This window comes from Lissotriton vulgaris, chromosome 6 (assembly GCF_964263255.1).
Source record: "Lissotriton vulgaris chromosome 6, aLisVul1.2, whole genome shotgun sequence".
NCBI classification, from domain to species: Eukaryota; Metazoa; Chordata; class Amphibia; order Caudata; family Salamandridae; genus Lissotriton; species Lissotriton vulgaris.
Genome location: NC_141694.1, coordinates 1,395,730,494 through 1,395,747,019, shown reverse-complemented (window position 1 = coordinate 1,395,747,019; position 16,526 = coordinate 1,395,730,494).

The window sequence follows — 16,526 nt, the reverse complement described above, 5'->3', positions numbered from 1 at the left end:
TCCATGTCTTTTTGTAATGAGTAACAAGTTTTGCGTGAATATTACGTTACTTTTTTCTATCTGGGATTTCCATAATAGGTTAGAATCCGAGGAAACAACCAGATAGCTAAAATTTTGTACGTGGTCAATTTTATGACCATTTAGAGTCAAATTTTCCTTAACATTTTTATGGGGGGTTTATGGCCATATATTTTGTTTTATTGGCACTAATCTCAAGGTCCTTTTTGCTGCAATATGTCTCAAATCTATTTAATAGGTTCTGTAGGTGTTTGAGATATAAGTCATCAGCGAAAAGGAGGGCTGGAAGTCTTTCGCCCCCCAAGTGTTGGAGAATCATTACCACAATCCTCCATACTAGAAGGAATATCGTTGACAAACAAGGAGAACAATGTGGAGGCCAACACATCCTTGTCGAGCCCCCCTCTTTATCGGTATTTGTCTTGTCAGCTCCCCTCCTGGGCCCCACCTAACCTTTGCATAGTTGTCAGTGAACTGTTTTCTGAGGCCTTTCCTGGGTTGACCCAATGGGATTGGGATCGGGAAATTCTTCGAGCACATAGGTTCCCCTTTACAGGGCGCAACAGAGCGGGTCAGAATGCCAGTAGACCAAGGGCTATCTTAATATCAGTCAACAACTTTCTGGCGAGAGAGGCAGTATATGACCTGGCGTGACCGGATCGGAAAAAAAAGGGGGAAGGGAATAGAGTTTTTTGTGCGCCCTGATTACTGTCCCCTTACCGTAGAGAAAAGAAGGTAATTGGGTCAGCTTATAAGCCTTTTTATTGAACCCCGCGAAGCTTAAGGGTTTTTATAATGAGAAAGCGCGTTTTTTTACCACAGAAGCAGTGGCTAAGGAGTATCTTCATTCATTGAAGAACTGATAATGGGAGAAACCTAGGCAAAGTGATATTGGTCATTAGATCAGTCACTTTATTTAAAAGCTGAGATATATATAGATTAGATTAAGAAGATAGACTTAAAGAGTTCCTTTTCTTTTGCAGATTTTTTTCTCTGTTTTGGTATAGGGGCACAGAAGGAAAAAAGAAAAAAAATGTGGTTTTGCAAGTAGTGGGACAGGGGGGTCCTGGGGGTTTAAAGCTTGTTCCATCATGGAGGCCTTGGGTCTCCTAGCCTCTTTTTGGGGGAAGGTGAGGGGAGGGTGCGGCTTCGGCCGAAGCTGTACGGGGAAAGCGAGGGTGGAGTAGGGCACAGGGAAAAAGAATCAATGAAGCTGCAATGAGATCAATTATGAAACTTAATGGTTTTAGACATATGGGGCCTCATTTGTGAGAGTAAAATAAGGTTTTGTAAATGCTAATCCCTAACTATATATGGTCTATAACCTATGGTTTTTTCAGTGAATTTTCAAGGTTTTGTAAATGCTAATTCCTAACTATATATGGTCTATAACCTATGGTTTTTTCAGTGAATTCCAATGGTTTTTTAATACCAAATATCAAAAGCTGTAAAATGTATTCTTCTTTTAAATGACACTTTTTCCCCAAACTGCCTTGGTATATTCCAATATATGTCAAAGACAAAAATGTAAGTGGTCAAATCAATTTTTTCCACAATTTGAGAAAGCACAGAAACATGTGAATAAATCTGTTTCTGCTTACATGAGAGACTATGGAATGGGTTTAATATACAACAATAACTTGCGTTCCAACATTCAACACATCTACAGAAGAGATGGTGTGCACTTCTCCGATGAAGGGAATAGAATATTCGTCCTTTATTTAAAAGTGTGCATTGGAACCTACTAGTAGGTACCTAAATTAGCCACAGAACACAATAGCTCTTTTCAGAGCTACCTTACCTCTGATCATTCAAAACGTTTATCTTTTTCTAATTTTTTTTTCTTCACCAAAGTACGCTCCCCGGTTAGCTTACCGGTGCGCGTATCGGGCGCTCCCCCCGCGAAATTTTCAAAAATTGAATTTTTTTATTTTTGCATATATCAGCGTCCTAATCCCCCCTCAGAAAACCTAGAGGGTCACAAAGTGTCTACCGTGCCCCCTTCTACCCATTCCGTACATTGTTTGTCCTCCATCTTATGTCTCAATTCTACCAATACACAAAATGGAGGACTCCCGTAACGCTGCCGGTTCGCATACCGGGGAGCGCACCAGTAAGCGCTCGATAAAAAAAGATGGGAAAGTAATTTACAGAAAAACTACTACAGACACTTTCATCAAATATAGAATAGGGCCTACTACTTACCCAAATTTGATGGAATTCCATTGAGAAAATTATGCTGTAAGCCTGACTAAATATCCTGAGGTAAATTACCTAACAAAAACACTTATGAAGTGTTAGAATTGACAACTAATCAAAATGCTACTTTCAATATCTTCTATTATTTTATGACATTTGATTGGTTATGTACCTGAATATATATACAGAAAGAGAGATAAACACAGCCATTTTGACTACTACTTCCTGAAGTACATATCAAGTGCATTTCAACTGAGAACTTAAACTTCTTTTTGATTGGTAAGATGATATTTTAAAAACTGAAGTATGTTCTGCACTTTAAGTTAATTAGGAAAACATTTTCTGATAGTTATATACTATCCCTCTGTAATAGTTATAGAATAAGATAGACTTCTCTGTTTTAGTTATGGATGGAGTTAGGCTTGTCTTGTATAATTAAGAATTAACTTAGGCTTTATCACATACATTTTTTTATATTTCTACTTCCAGTCTGATACCATACACTGCCCAAAGATAAAATCACTGTTTAAAGAAACAAACTACCTGTCTGTACTTAAACCCAACAGCGCCCTATCTGTACTGATATATTTTTTTAAAATTCGTTTTACAGCACAAAAATTGAAGGAGAGAACAAAACTAACTTGGAAATTGTTGCAAGAAGCAACACAGATACAGAAATTGACTCTGAATTCTATGATGAATCACGGGACTTTGAACTTCTGCAATGTGTGGAATCAGTAGATTTCCTAATTGAAAATGAAAAAAAATCTGACAATGAATTATTAGAAGTTCTTTTTAATTTTGAAAACGAATCAGAAAAATAAATTTTTATTTAATAATTCAAAAATTGTTTGAGACATTATTCATTTTTATATGTATTTTGTAAACTAGTAGCAAATTGATTATAATGTAAAATCAGACTTTAAATATACTGTGCAACTTTTTTGTGTTACATAGTAAGTTTGCTCATATTTACTTCCTTTCTTCCACTATATTATCTCCAAAGTGTATTTAACATCTCTTTATCATCTCCTGCCTCCATGGTGTTTCTGCTTTCCTGACAGACTAAGCTATGAATTCCATATACCACAATAACTTCTGAAACAACATGCAAGATATTTACAAAGAAAACGGTGTATTTTTATTTTTAGACTCTGCATTGCTACCTACATCTTGGTACTTAAATAAAAAAAAAAAAAAAAAAAAGAACAATCAATAAACATACAATATTTGAACATTCTTTCATCCCATTTTCCCAATATTACGCTTCCCGGACCGCTTCCCGGTGCGCGTACCAAGCGCTCCCCCCGCAAAAAAACGATAATAAATTTTCTTTTTTTTTGACCCATGGGGCCCTTTTAAAGCCCCCTCATCAAACCTAGGGGGTCAGGGAGGATGTACTCTGCCCCCTTTTGCTCATTTCCCACTTTGTTTTTTCCACCTCTTGTGTCTCGATCCTACCGAGACACAAGATGGCGGCCGCTCCGGACTGTTTAGAATGTTGACAGTCACCGGAAGCCAATCCGCTTCTCCTCGCGAAGTTCTGTTACGCGTCAGGTGCGCGAACCGGGGCGCTAACCGGGACGCTGTCACAGATATATCTGTTTTTTAAAATGTTAATTTCTCAAAATCCACTGGAGCACATATAATGAGACATAGCAAAGGCACGTCGGGCAAACCAAATCTACAATTTTGCCAAGTTTCATGTAAATCCATTCAGCCGTTCGAGCTAAAAGTGATTCCAACCGCCCTATGGAAAAATGAATGGGAAAAACGCGTTTTGGGACCCCCCTTTTTTCTCGGACCCCCCTTGACGTAATCCCCCAAATTTTCAGGGGCTGCTCAGAAACAAAATGTGCCATTTTCCTGAAAATTTCAGCCAATTCCGTCCACAAACGCCAAAGTTATTCGACATAGAATTTTCAGAAATCCCATAGGAAAAAAATCCTAACTATATATACCTACTGGCGACCGCCAGTAGGTAATATATATATATATATATATATTAGTATATACATTGTATATTAGTATTAGTGTAATTAGTATGCATTTTCTTGTAAAGTTAATCTTTTAAAATATGTAATTAATTTATTTTTACATTCAATTAATAATTTATAATTTAGTAGCGGAATGTTGGGTTTGGGCTGTAGGGGATGAGGATGGGAAATAACTTAAATTATAAATGATTGTTTTGTGTTCTTAATGCTTTAATTCTAATTAAATGTGTATTTGGTAATTAATTATGTAATTTTTAAAATTGATAGATTGTTATTTCATTTTATTGAGTATAATTTGTGATTTTAATGTACAAGCATTTTTCCATAGCTTGATTACTAATTAAAACTTCGTTGTGTGTTGTTGGGCTTGTAGGGGAATGTAGGGTGGCAAGTTAATTAAAATATATTTTTTTAAATTATCTATTTATGGTAATTATATTTTTAATGAGTAATTGGCTATGTAATCATTTTTCACTGATTATTTGTTATGTACATTATTTGTTGCATTTTAATTAAGTTTTTAAGTGCATAATACTGCAATTTAAAAAGCTATTTTATATTTATTACTGTTTCTGAATGTATTTGTTTTATTTAGGGCTATTTTATTGCTATTATAGGTTTGTTTATTCTTTGATTCATTTGCTTTTTATATTAGATTTTTTTCAAATGTATATGTTGTGTTTATAATTTAATGACTTAATTTTGAATAATCAATGTTTATTCTTTCCATTTGATTCCCATGGGTCTAATTCACAAAGGTAAAGTGAGACGAAAGTCTAACTTTACGACTTTTGGTATTGACAAAGGGAATTAACTACTTATAAGTGGTCTTTGTAAATACCAAAAGTAGCACTTTACGACTTTCGTAAGGTTTTTATTGATAGCTAAGACAAAATTGGAAGATGAAGTTATAAAATGAAGAGGTATAATGAATTGTAATTATTTTTATGGCGCAATTGCTTTTTAACCGTTTTATCTATTATAGTATATGTTTAGTATTAGCAATATTCTAATATTTTAAATAATCAAACAATAAAGAATTACTTACTTACTTACTCACTTTACGACTTTCAGTATTGACAAATGCCATTTATAAGTAGTAATTACCCTTGGTGAATACCGAAAATCGTAAAGTTAGAGTTTTGGCTCATTTTACCTTTGCGAATCAGGCACTATATATTTTATATTTTGTATACGTTTTAATAATTTAATGTTAGGGAATTTAAACATTTAAAGAAAATTATTAGGATTTGGAAAGGTATATAAAATCCTACTAATTCCAACACTTTCCATACAGCTGCTTAACATGGATTGTGAATAGTAAATCTAACCCCAGCTTCCCTGGTTTTGCCTATGCTGGAGTGGAAATATGATATCTAACCCCTCCAAAGTCCAACGCCTTCCCTAATGTTGCTATGGTTGAGTGTGAATAGTAAAATAAATCCCTCGGACGTCCTACACTTTCCCGACCGTTACTTACTTTGGAGTGTGTATAGTAAATTGAACCCCTCTGAAGTCCAACACTTTCCACACTGTTGTGTGAATGGGAGCAGGAATAACATATCCAACTCTTTCAAAGCACAACACTATCCCAACTGTTGCTGCGATTGCAGTGGAAATAGTAAATCTAATCCTCCTGAAGTCCAAGCCTTATACTGCTTTTACATAGGTTGAAGTGGCACTAATAAAGCTAACTCTTCCAAAAGAAAGCACTTTTCCTACAGTTATATAAACTGGAATGTGAACAGTAAATCTAACACCTCCAAAGTCCAACAATGTTCCTGATTGTGCTTACTTTGGAGTTGGAATACTAAATCAACCCCGACACAGTCTAACATTTTTCCTGCTTCTGCTTACGTTGGAGTGAAAATACAAAATATACCCTCTACAATGTCCAGCATCTCTCCTACTTTTCTTCACACTGGAGTTACATTATTTATTTTTGCTACTTTTGTTTATTTTTAGTTGTAGTTTCTTTAAACGTTTCTTTTTGTTTTATAATTATTTTAAGTGTATTGTATTATATGTTTTTGCTAATAAATATTTAATTTGCATATTTTAGTTACTGTTTATATTATCAATGTACTTTTTGCAACTATTTAAAAATATGTCTATATTCACTGAAAAAAACAAAAGTTACAGGGACGTTATAGTTAGGCTCATATTTCTCTCGTACAAAGCCAGTGAAATTCAACAGTTATAGTTACCAGAGCTAATTATAACCTATACCCCTGCAATGCAATGCTTATGTGCTCACATATTACATCACTCTTGACATGGTAAGGGACATGACTGATAACATCCTGCCTGACATCACTGATGACATCATCCACAGTACCACTCACACCCTCATATAACCTCTCAGACACCCAATCAAACACCCACGCAACCACTCACATACCCATTAACAGTGTTGTTTTGTACGAGTAAAATCTGAGTCTAATTATAATGTTACTGTAACCTTTGGATTTTTCAGTGAATCTTTAAGGTTTTTTTAATTATATTTCCTAACTATAATGTCCCTGTAACCTTTGTTTTTTTCAGTGAATTTCTACATTTAAAAATAAATATATTTCATAACTATCCGCCTGATTCATCAAAGAAAATAGCGCTAGCAAAGGGCCAGATTCTGAGAATCTGGCCCTTTGCGAGAGCGATTTTTGCATTTGGGATTCAGCATCCCAAATGTAAAAATCGCTAATTGCGATCTCGCAATTTTGCGAGGAATTACATTTAAGGAATCTCTATTTGAGATTCCTTAAATGCAATTCATCATCCAATTTAATTTTGCGAAATCGCAATTTCTAGCCGCAATTTACCGCGAGGTCAGACCTCGTGGTAAATTGGAAAAACTTAGAAAAATACATTTAAATGCATTTTTTTGAGTTGCATGTTACACACACACATGTCCTTTGGACATGTGTGTGGGCAACACCTGTGTAAAATTTCATTTGAGGGGTGCTACAGGGTGTCCTTTGGACACCCCTGGCACCCTTCAAATTGCTATCTTATTTGCGATTAGCAAATTGCTAATCGCAAATAAGGAATACTCCCCATTCATTCCTATGGGCCTTTTGGCCCATAGGAATGAATTACGAGTTATTCCTTATTTGCGATGAGCAATTTGCTAATCGCAAATAAGGAATATGTAGGAATCGCATATCTTCATGCAATTTCTACATGAATCCCGTTTTGCGAGTCCTTAATAGCGATTCGCTATGAATCGCTATTAGGGCCTCGCAAAACGGGAGAATGATGAATCAGGCTGTATAACCTTTAAATTTTTAGACTGGGTTTGTGAGTTGCTTGATATGTTGGTGACTGGTTGTGTGAGTTCCTGTATGAGCCTGTGAGTTAGTGTGTAAGTGGTTGTAGGGGTCTGTGAGGGGGTATGTGAGTGGCAGTATGGATCTGTGAGTTTGTGTTTGAGTGCCTATGTGGGTTTGTGAGTGGGTGTGTGAGTACCTGTGTGTGTCTGTGAGTGGGTGTGTGAGTGGTGCTATGGGTCTGTGAGTGAGTATGTGAGTGCCCGTGTGGGACTGTGAATGGGTGTGAGTGCCTCTGTGGATATGTGACTGGGTCTGTGAGTGGCACTATGGATCTCTGGGTGAGTGTATCAGTGGTTATGTGGGTCTGTGAGTGGGTAAGTGAGTGGTACAATGTGTCTGTGAGTGTGGGATTGTGTGGGTCTGTGAGCGGGTGTTTGAATGGCTGTGTGGGTCTGTGAGTGGGTGTGTGAGGGGTGCTATGGATTTTGGGCATTTACACAGTCCGGGTATTTAACCCCTTAAGTGCTGCCGTCGGCCATTGGACGACGGCAACGCTACCTTGCTGGTGCTGCGGTCGGCCAATGGCCGACGCGGCCCCGCTCGTTTTGCGGAAGTGCCGCACTTCCACAAAAATGTGGGCGCAGTAGAGGGGTTAAAAGGAAGAACCATGAACTCTGCTTTCACCAGGAGACAACAAGAAAGAAATCACTTGTCACAGTCACCCCAAATCAGATTGCGCTCCAATAGATCAATTATGCATTCACCTTCATTAGGGATTTCGGATCATTCTTCAACATGGAATAGAAGAGGAAACACATTTCTTTTGCCTTCGCCAAGGCCCAGAAGTTAGGATCATTTGAGCTTTACTGAAGTGGAGCTTCAGTTGGGGCACCTGCTTTGTTTATATTTGTAAGTGCATCAGGGTCAGAATGATACCTCATTTTATCCAAGAAGATTACACAGTTTTTCTGGAAATGTCCACCCAACTGGAAGACTTTCTACTGGTGAATTAGTAAGTGCTATCTAGTTGGTTGAGTGTGCCTGCTGGGCGGCCTGCTGGCTCAAGTATACATTCCATCCTCTCCAATATTCACAAATCACAACAGAACTGCGTATTACTTATTGGTATCAGGGTTTCAGCCGAACCATGTCTTGGCTGCAGCATACCACATGGTCTCAGTGCCTGGCATGGTGTAAAGAAATGCAGTGATGACCTAGCAATGCCACATGGATCCAGGGATGGGACATTGCTTATTGTTGTTTTCTGGTTTTTGTTCAAAGCGCCACCCCACTGCAATCAAACCAGTGTGTCTAATTGCCCCCATTAAGCATGGAGGCAGCAGGCCACAGCTTGCAGCTCGTAATGTAGTGTAGGAAGATGCCATATGCTCAGGTACGTTTCCCCTTGTACAGTCCTGAAGGGGGGCTGTATTTGTCCCAGGCTATCAATGCCAAGCCTCTAGCAATGCCCAGCCTCTAGACCGCCTAGTAAGTAACAAGACAACTCACTTTATCCCCCACCTGAGCAGATATACCTACTTGAGGGGTCAAGTGCTCCCAGCTGTGATACAGACTCCATCTTTGGCCTGTAGGGGTCTTAATGTATGCTAGCACTGAGTAACTCCCTGCTATCATCTACCCAACGTACATTAATCTTCACTCGGGCCTCCCATGCAAACTATTTTTACTGTTATGCTCTTTGAATGATTAATGCTGCACAAAAAGTTAAAAAAAATGTTTATACACTACATTGACAATGTTACTCAAAGCCCAGATCGTGCAGAAAGTGGTCACGTACATCTTTTTCCTCACACTCATCTGTACGTACTGGTGTCTCGCTGCATATATTAGAAAGAGAAACCCAGTGTTCAAGGACAGGAAAACATGGGGCTCACTCTTCCCTCTCCACAAGGAGTGACATTGATCCGAACTTAATTCAAATCATGCATATTTCTACATGGTCTGAATTACACAAATCTGTACTTTTGTATATGACACAAACGTCCTGAATCCCACCTCCACAAGTACCCTGCCGCCTCTCCCACAACAACCTCAGGTTTACTTTCATCTATGCATGAATAGACTATAGTGACATTACTTCGACCCCCTCTCAGCACTATCATTTTTTCATTCATTCATAATCTTTATTTCGGTACATTTAGTACCATAAAAGATACATTAAAAGCACATACATGTGCATAAAAACTCAATACATTATGACATAATTAATGTAATTGAAAAATAGCAAGCGAGGTAACATACAATTAACAGAGGTTCGGTAAGACAATTACGTGGGCGATTATCATTACATTTAAAACTTCTTTAAATAATTAAAAATGTAAAAAGGCATATTACAAATAAAAGTATATCAAATTTACCAGTAAAACCACAACAATCCAACATTGAATAATGTTTGGAGTGGGTTTTATAAATACTCTTCCAATTCATTATAACCATATAGCATGGAGCAGCTTATGATTTTTAAAACAAGGAATTCTACTAGAATTTTAGGCCCAATTTAACTCTTATAAAATTTGTGGCTAACAAAAATCTGCTGATGCTAAAAACAATATCCTGGCTGGGATCAGTTTTTATAATCCTTCCTGCCTCTTTGTATGATCTTACGCCTATGTTTTGGCAGAGAGGTCTAGCCCATCTTTTAAAAGGTGCCACGTAGGCCGGGCAAAAAAACTAAATATGAAGTTCATCTTCCTTAACTTCACCTTGGCATAGAGTGCATTGGTCGTTGCTATTATTATTAGACCACCTTGCTACACTTACATTTGTCCGCAAGATACCATATCTATATTTCTTGTAAAGTGTCTTGGCTAACGGTGGATGTACCTCATCTAGGAAGCATTCATAATATGCCGTATCTTTAAACGTGAGGAAACTATTCGTTAGCGATGCGTACACTCTTCCATTCAACACGTTGTGATTTAAATGTGCCCAGAATGACAGTTTTAGAATTTTCTTCGATGTTAGGGATAATGTAGATGGATCGTCCCAGAAATGGGCTAAACCAATTTTTGTTAACCAAGATCTAAAGTGTTTAAGTCATAAAATTTTGTTACAACTATCCAGGTCCATTATTTCTTTCAGACTGTCCTTATAATTTGACAGCTCAGGGGTCAACCAGTGTCTGACCCAGAGCATCAGGGGTCTCAAAATTGCATGGTGGTCAGCACGTTTCAGATTAAGATCTAAAATGAGTGGTACTAATGGTGTACTGACAGGTAATCTCAACAAAGCTCTACAAAATTTGTTTTCATCAGTTGAAAAGTATTTTTTGCACATGGGTCCCCATAGTTCAGCTCTATATAATGCAGAAGCTTGCGCTTTGAACTTAAAAATCTCCAAAGCTGGTGAAACTGCTTTGTTTAGACTATTTCCATGTCTTTTTGTAATGAGTAACAAGTTTTGCGTGAATATTACGTTACTTTTTTCTATCTGGGATTTCCATAATAGGTTAGAATCCGAGGAAACAACCAGATAGCTAAAATTTTGTACGTGGTCAATTTTATGACCATTTAGAGTCAAATTTTCCTTAACATTTTTATGGGGGGTTTATGGCCATATATTTTGTTTTATTGGCACTAATCTCAAGGTCCTTTTTGCTGCAATATGTCTCAAATCTATTTAATAGGTTCTGTAGGTGTTTGAGATATAAGTCATCAGCGAAAAGGAGGGCTGGAAGTCTTTCGCCCCCCAAGTGTTGGAGAATCATTACCACAATCCTCCATACTAGAAGGAATATCGTTGACAAACAAGGAGAACAATGTGGAGGCCAACACATCCTTGTCGAGCCCCCCTCTTTATCGGTATTTGTCTTGTCAGCTCCCCTCCTGGGCCCCACCTAACCTTTGCATAGTTGTTTTCATGTAGCTTTATAATCTGTTATAAAAGGTTGTCTGGTAGCCCTAGATGTCTAAATGTCTCCCATAACAATTTATGGGGAATTAAATCAAACGCAGCCCGAAGGTCTGCGAAGGCTACATACAAGTGACCCTTTCTCAAAGTAACATACTTCATGCACAGGCAGCCAAACCTTAGGACCTGATCAATAGTATTTATTTTGGCTATAAACCCTGCTTGAAACTTTGTAAGCACCGCTTTTTCCTCCATCCAAGTATTTATTCGATTTAAAATATGCCTTGCATAAATCTTTTGTAAGATATCAATTAAACTAATAGGGCGATAGTTTGCAGGATCGTTCCTATCGCCCTTTTTAAAAATTGTAATGATTTCCGCTCCCCACCATGTCTCCGGGAGATCTGCGCCTGCCGCTATCTTCGTCATCTAATAAGTTTCCAAAGCCTGTAAGAGGTTCATATTTACAGTAAAGATCGCCGCCCAATATTATGCTTATTCCAGGGTCTTGCACGTTTAAGAGGGAGTCTAATTTCTCTATTAGAGGTGACTCCCTGTATGACGGGCACGGTCTGCTACAAATATTATATAAATGTAGAATCCTTTTGTCTTTGGTAACAATTTTAATCCCAAGGACCTCTTGTGAGTCGGTACATAATTGAGTGGCACTGATGTTAAGAGGCATTTTCACCCAAATTATGAGGCCACCAGATGGCCTTCCTCTCACAGATGGAACTGCGTTTATTTGAAAGGTTTTATACCCTACCCTATGTATGGTCTTGGTAGCCCAAGTCTCTTGGAGAATACAGATGTCACCCGTATTAATATAGTTGTTCCACTCAGGGTCACTAACATTTCTGCCCAACCCCGCTACGTTCCAGGATATCAATTTTAAATCAGTATTATGCTTATGACCTATTGCACTAGATGGCACTTCTCTTAGCAAGTTTTCAGTCTCATTAACTCCCCTGACCAGCAAGTTTTCACATGTTGCTCTTGCTATAGGAATAGAAGGTACAATTTCGCAAGCCTGTTGTTCTATTCCTACCACCGGCTCTTCACAATGTGTCACGCCCCTCTAAATTACACTCTACGGGAACCTTCTGTGTTTCTAGGACTTTATTATTCATCATTTGTGGTCAATCCACCGCCTCCAAAGAAGCTAGTTCTTGGAAACTATTTAGGGCTTCAGGGAATGTAAAATTAACCAAGTTATGGGTTGATCTTTTAACAACTGGTTTGTAGAAGTACCCTAACGGTAGGGCATGGATACTAGTGTTTTGGGTTGGCATCTCCTCGTATGCTTTCAATAGCTTACGGACAATGTGGAGGAGCCTAAAATTTACGACAATACAGTCACCTTGTATGTCTTTTGATGAATCAACCACCCACCCTTCACCATCAAGATTTCACTCGACTTGTAGGGATTACACTTTTTATATTTAGAGAGCCAATCAACTACTTAATTCCTAAGATTGTCCCAAGTTTCCCTCTGATCTCTCCTTAAGACTGGCACACCTGTTAATACTAATATGTAAGGACATGCGGCCGAAGGTAATCTCTGAATGTCAGGATTGGGTATCAGGTCAGTCCCCTTTGGGCTATGTATAACTGCCCTCACACTATCATTCCCCACATGATTTGTTTTATTATCAAATTGAGAGGGAGGGTTACTCTGGGTCTGTCCCTTGACCCTTCTGGTCTTGTCCCTGTCCTAGCATGATTTACGGAAACAAGGCATGGTTGTTTAGGGCTTGGTACAACATCTTTAGCTTTCTCAATCTCCTTGTTTACTGCCCTCAGCTCTAATAGTAGGCAGGCCCCCCTTCAATTATTCTGTTACCCTCTTTGTTTACAGTAGACAGTTTAGCTATGATAAAATAAAACTGATCAATTTTACTTTCTAAAGCCATCATTTTTGAGTTTAAACTTTCATCTATTTGAGTCTGTATCAGATCTAGGGCATTTTTAAAAATGTCCACCACAGTGCGATCTTCTCCTTCCTCCGTCCCATTTTGCCTGCCTTGACTTGAACAATAATCATTGTCCTTTTGTATCCCAATTGTTCTACATAAAACCTCCTCATATGTTTGTAGGTTTGTGTCCCCTTTATTGGTTTTTGCAGATGTCCCAGACTTCCCTTTCATATCTCCAGTTTTTTTCTCCTTAGTTTTCCCTTTCAGTGCTTCTGCTTGTTTTTGGGGACTTAATCTTGAGAATATTCCAGCAATCCCTGGTTCCTTTACACTTAATTGCCCCTCTTTAATTTGTAATGTATCTGTCGCAGGGTTATTCGAGATAGTTAGAGGGGTTTGCGAACATCTACCTTCGTTCTCAAGTGTAACAATAGCCGGCGGCTCTACAATAGAATGCCTATATGTTGGGAGATTGAAAGGATCAAGTGATAGCCTTCTCTGTGTCATTTCAATCTTGTGGCAAAGTACTGTTTCAGCTCTATTTAGAAAATCATCGAGCGTCCCGGCAGCACCTTTCCGTTTACTCATGATAGGCGAAAAACAAAGTTCCAATTAAAAAATGGAAAGAGCACCAGTCACTTTAACTATTAACAATACCTCCAGCAATTGGGCACCAAAGTATAACACCACCAGTACCTTGTTTCATGTAGACAAAGAGGGGTTATGTAGCGTGGCCAGCTGTGGGCTGGCTCAAACACAGGTGGCAGCAATCCTGGGGATCCTGGGAGACGGAGTCCTTTGGGAAGAAGTCAATACCCCCGCAACAAAAATCCAGCAGAGTCTTTATGGCGAAGCGGCATCAGTATTTCTACTTCTGGTTTCAGGTTCTATAGAAGCAATCACTCTGGGCCATGCCACAAAAACCCCAACCATTTCACTACCTTTTAAATCCTAACTTAGTTTTTCCTGACCATGCACTCATACCACACCTACCAGTTGGGCGATACGTGACTCCTTCACCTTGCAACCCTTATTTTCTTATGTAACATTTCTGGTAAACTGACTTAAACCCATGTATTATGATGAAAAGCTCTTTGACAGTTGACATAGAGATGAATGGAGCTATAAAAATAAAATAAAAAATAAAGTAGTAAGTGCTACATAAATGTTAATTAATGGAATTGCTCCTACAAACAGATACATCTTACATTCTTAAAGTGCATGCACATCTCTTATATGCAGGGCCTCAACAAAGCTCTGCACTTTCCACCTGAGTCTTATTCTTGAAACATATAGCTGCAGTAGGAAAGCCTCCAGTTTTGTCTTTTGGATAGGGTATACTTATGGGATCAGAATCTGAAATCACAAAATACTCATCAACGGTTCCAGGCTGTTTCAATCCCCTTTATTTCTCCTTTGACATACATACTACTACATTTCAAATATGGTCTAATTTCTGAAAATAATATCTTTATAAGGACGGATTGCCTTGTTTGGCTCTTGATAAAATGTCGCTGATATTGTAACACTTAAGGTTTGAAATATCACAGATAAACACTCTGCAAACTTTGACTGTCACACAAAGTCAAAGTCAAAGTCAAAGAATTGCTTTATTCGGTTAAAAAGTTTAAAACCATCAAAGCACACCACAATATTACATTTCACAGTTGATCCTATTTACATACAACAGTGACACATCTAAATACATTATAATAATAAAAGTTCTTTACATTTGGCAGACACATGGGCAAGATAAAACATTTGTCACACACTAAAGATTGTTAGCTCACTAAAAGATCTAAAATTCATATAAAAATTGTCACAGCATAAAAAATCTTTAAAATACTGGGGACAGCATTCCAGACGGGGTGGAGAGAGGGGCTTTAAGGTATCGATAATTTGTTTCTGCATCTCATCGCCCCAATAATATAACTCGACACTCCAGAACATACCACAGTGGTCCCAAGCATTTGTAGGTAGACCAACACTGGTCTGACCTGCTCAAAATTATACCCTCTTAACAGTGGCAAAATAAATTTCTTGCGTAGTAATAAGTAAAACTTACAGAAAAAGATCATGTGGAGCACGTTTTGCTCAGAATTATTGTCACATGGGCACGACCCCAAAGTCTCACTATTAGCAAACACTCTGGGAAAAGACAACAGCCATGGTAGCATGTTATGCTTAAAGCTTAGTAAGACAAACAGGTGGAATGGCTTGCTCACAAAGGTTAGGTACGGCTGAATCTCTCTCCCTATGCTTAGCATAACAACATTTCTGACCGAGGGTTTGACCAATTCCTCTTCCTCCCTTTGTAGCATCGCCCTGCTTAAAAAATTGGATTTTACTGCCCTGATTGCAATTTTACTTAAAGCCCTAGGGTTTGTGAACAAATCAGGGCTACCCATTGCATCCATTTGCATTTTAATATACCGGATCCAAGGTATAGCTAGGGCCTTGTCTAGGGACAGACAATCTTGGATAATTAGTTGGTGCCACAGCGATCTGGTCTGAAATGTAACCCGCCCCCAGATCTTCAGGTATATTAAAAATGGGTGCGGATTGAGGAAGCGACAACACTTTTCTAACAAAGACATTTTCAACAGTTTGGATCTCCCTTGCTTTAGTATAACCCCATACCTCACTCCCATATGACACCATGGGAGCACATTTGGCGTTGTAGATTTTCATGAGGGCCGGAAGAGGCTTACAGCCTAAGCGTTTCGCAAAGCCCAGGAGGGCTCCTGTGGCCCTCGCTAGTGTGTTTTTCTTCAAAACCCGTTGCATAGCCCATGTCCTTCTGTCATTGAACACAATGCCCAGGTATGGGAAGGTGGAGACTTTAATGAGTGCCTGTCCTTTACAAAAAAAGATGCCTTTTTCGCCTGTCCGCTGCCTAACGACATGGCATGTGACTTTTTAAAATTGGTTTTCAGATCCAGTGAGTCCATAAAATCAATAAAACAGTCTAAAAGCGATTGTAATCCTCTTGCTGTCCTAGCCACTAGCACAGCATCATCTGCGTAGAGAAGAGCAAGAATCTTTTTTTGGCCAACTCTCGGGATATCCTTGCATGCTGAAGTTAGAGCATCGCCTAGCTTATTATTATAAAGTGTAAAAAGCAGGGGAGCCAGGATACACCCTTGTCTTACCCCTCGCTTTACTGGCCAGGCGTCCGTCAGGCTCCCATTTTCATTATAACGAACAGCTGCAGTGGTGTTCTCATGGATAACTGCTAGGAAGGATATCAGTACGGG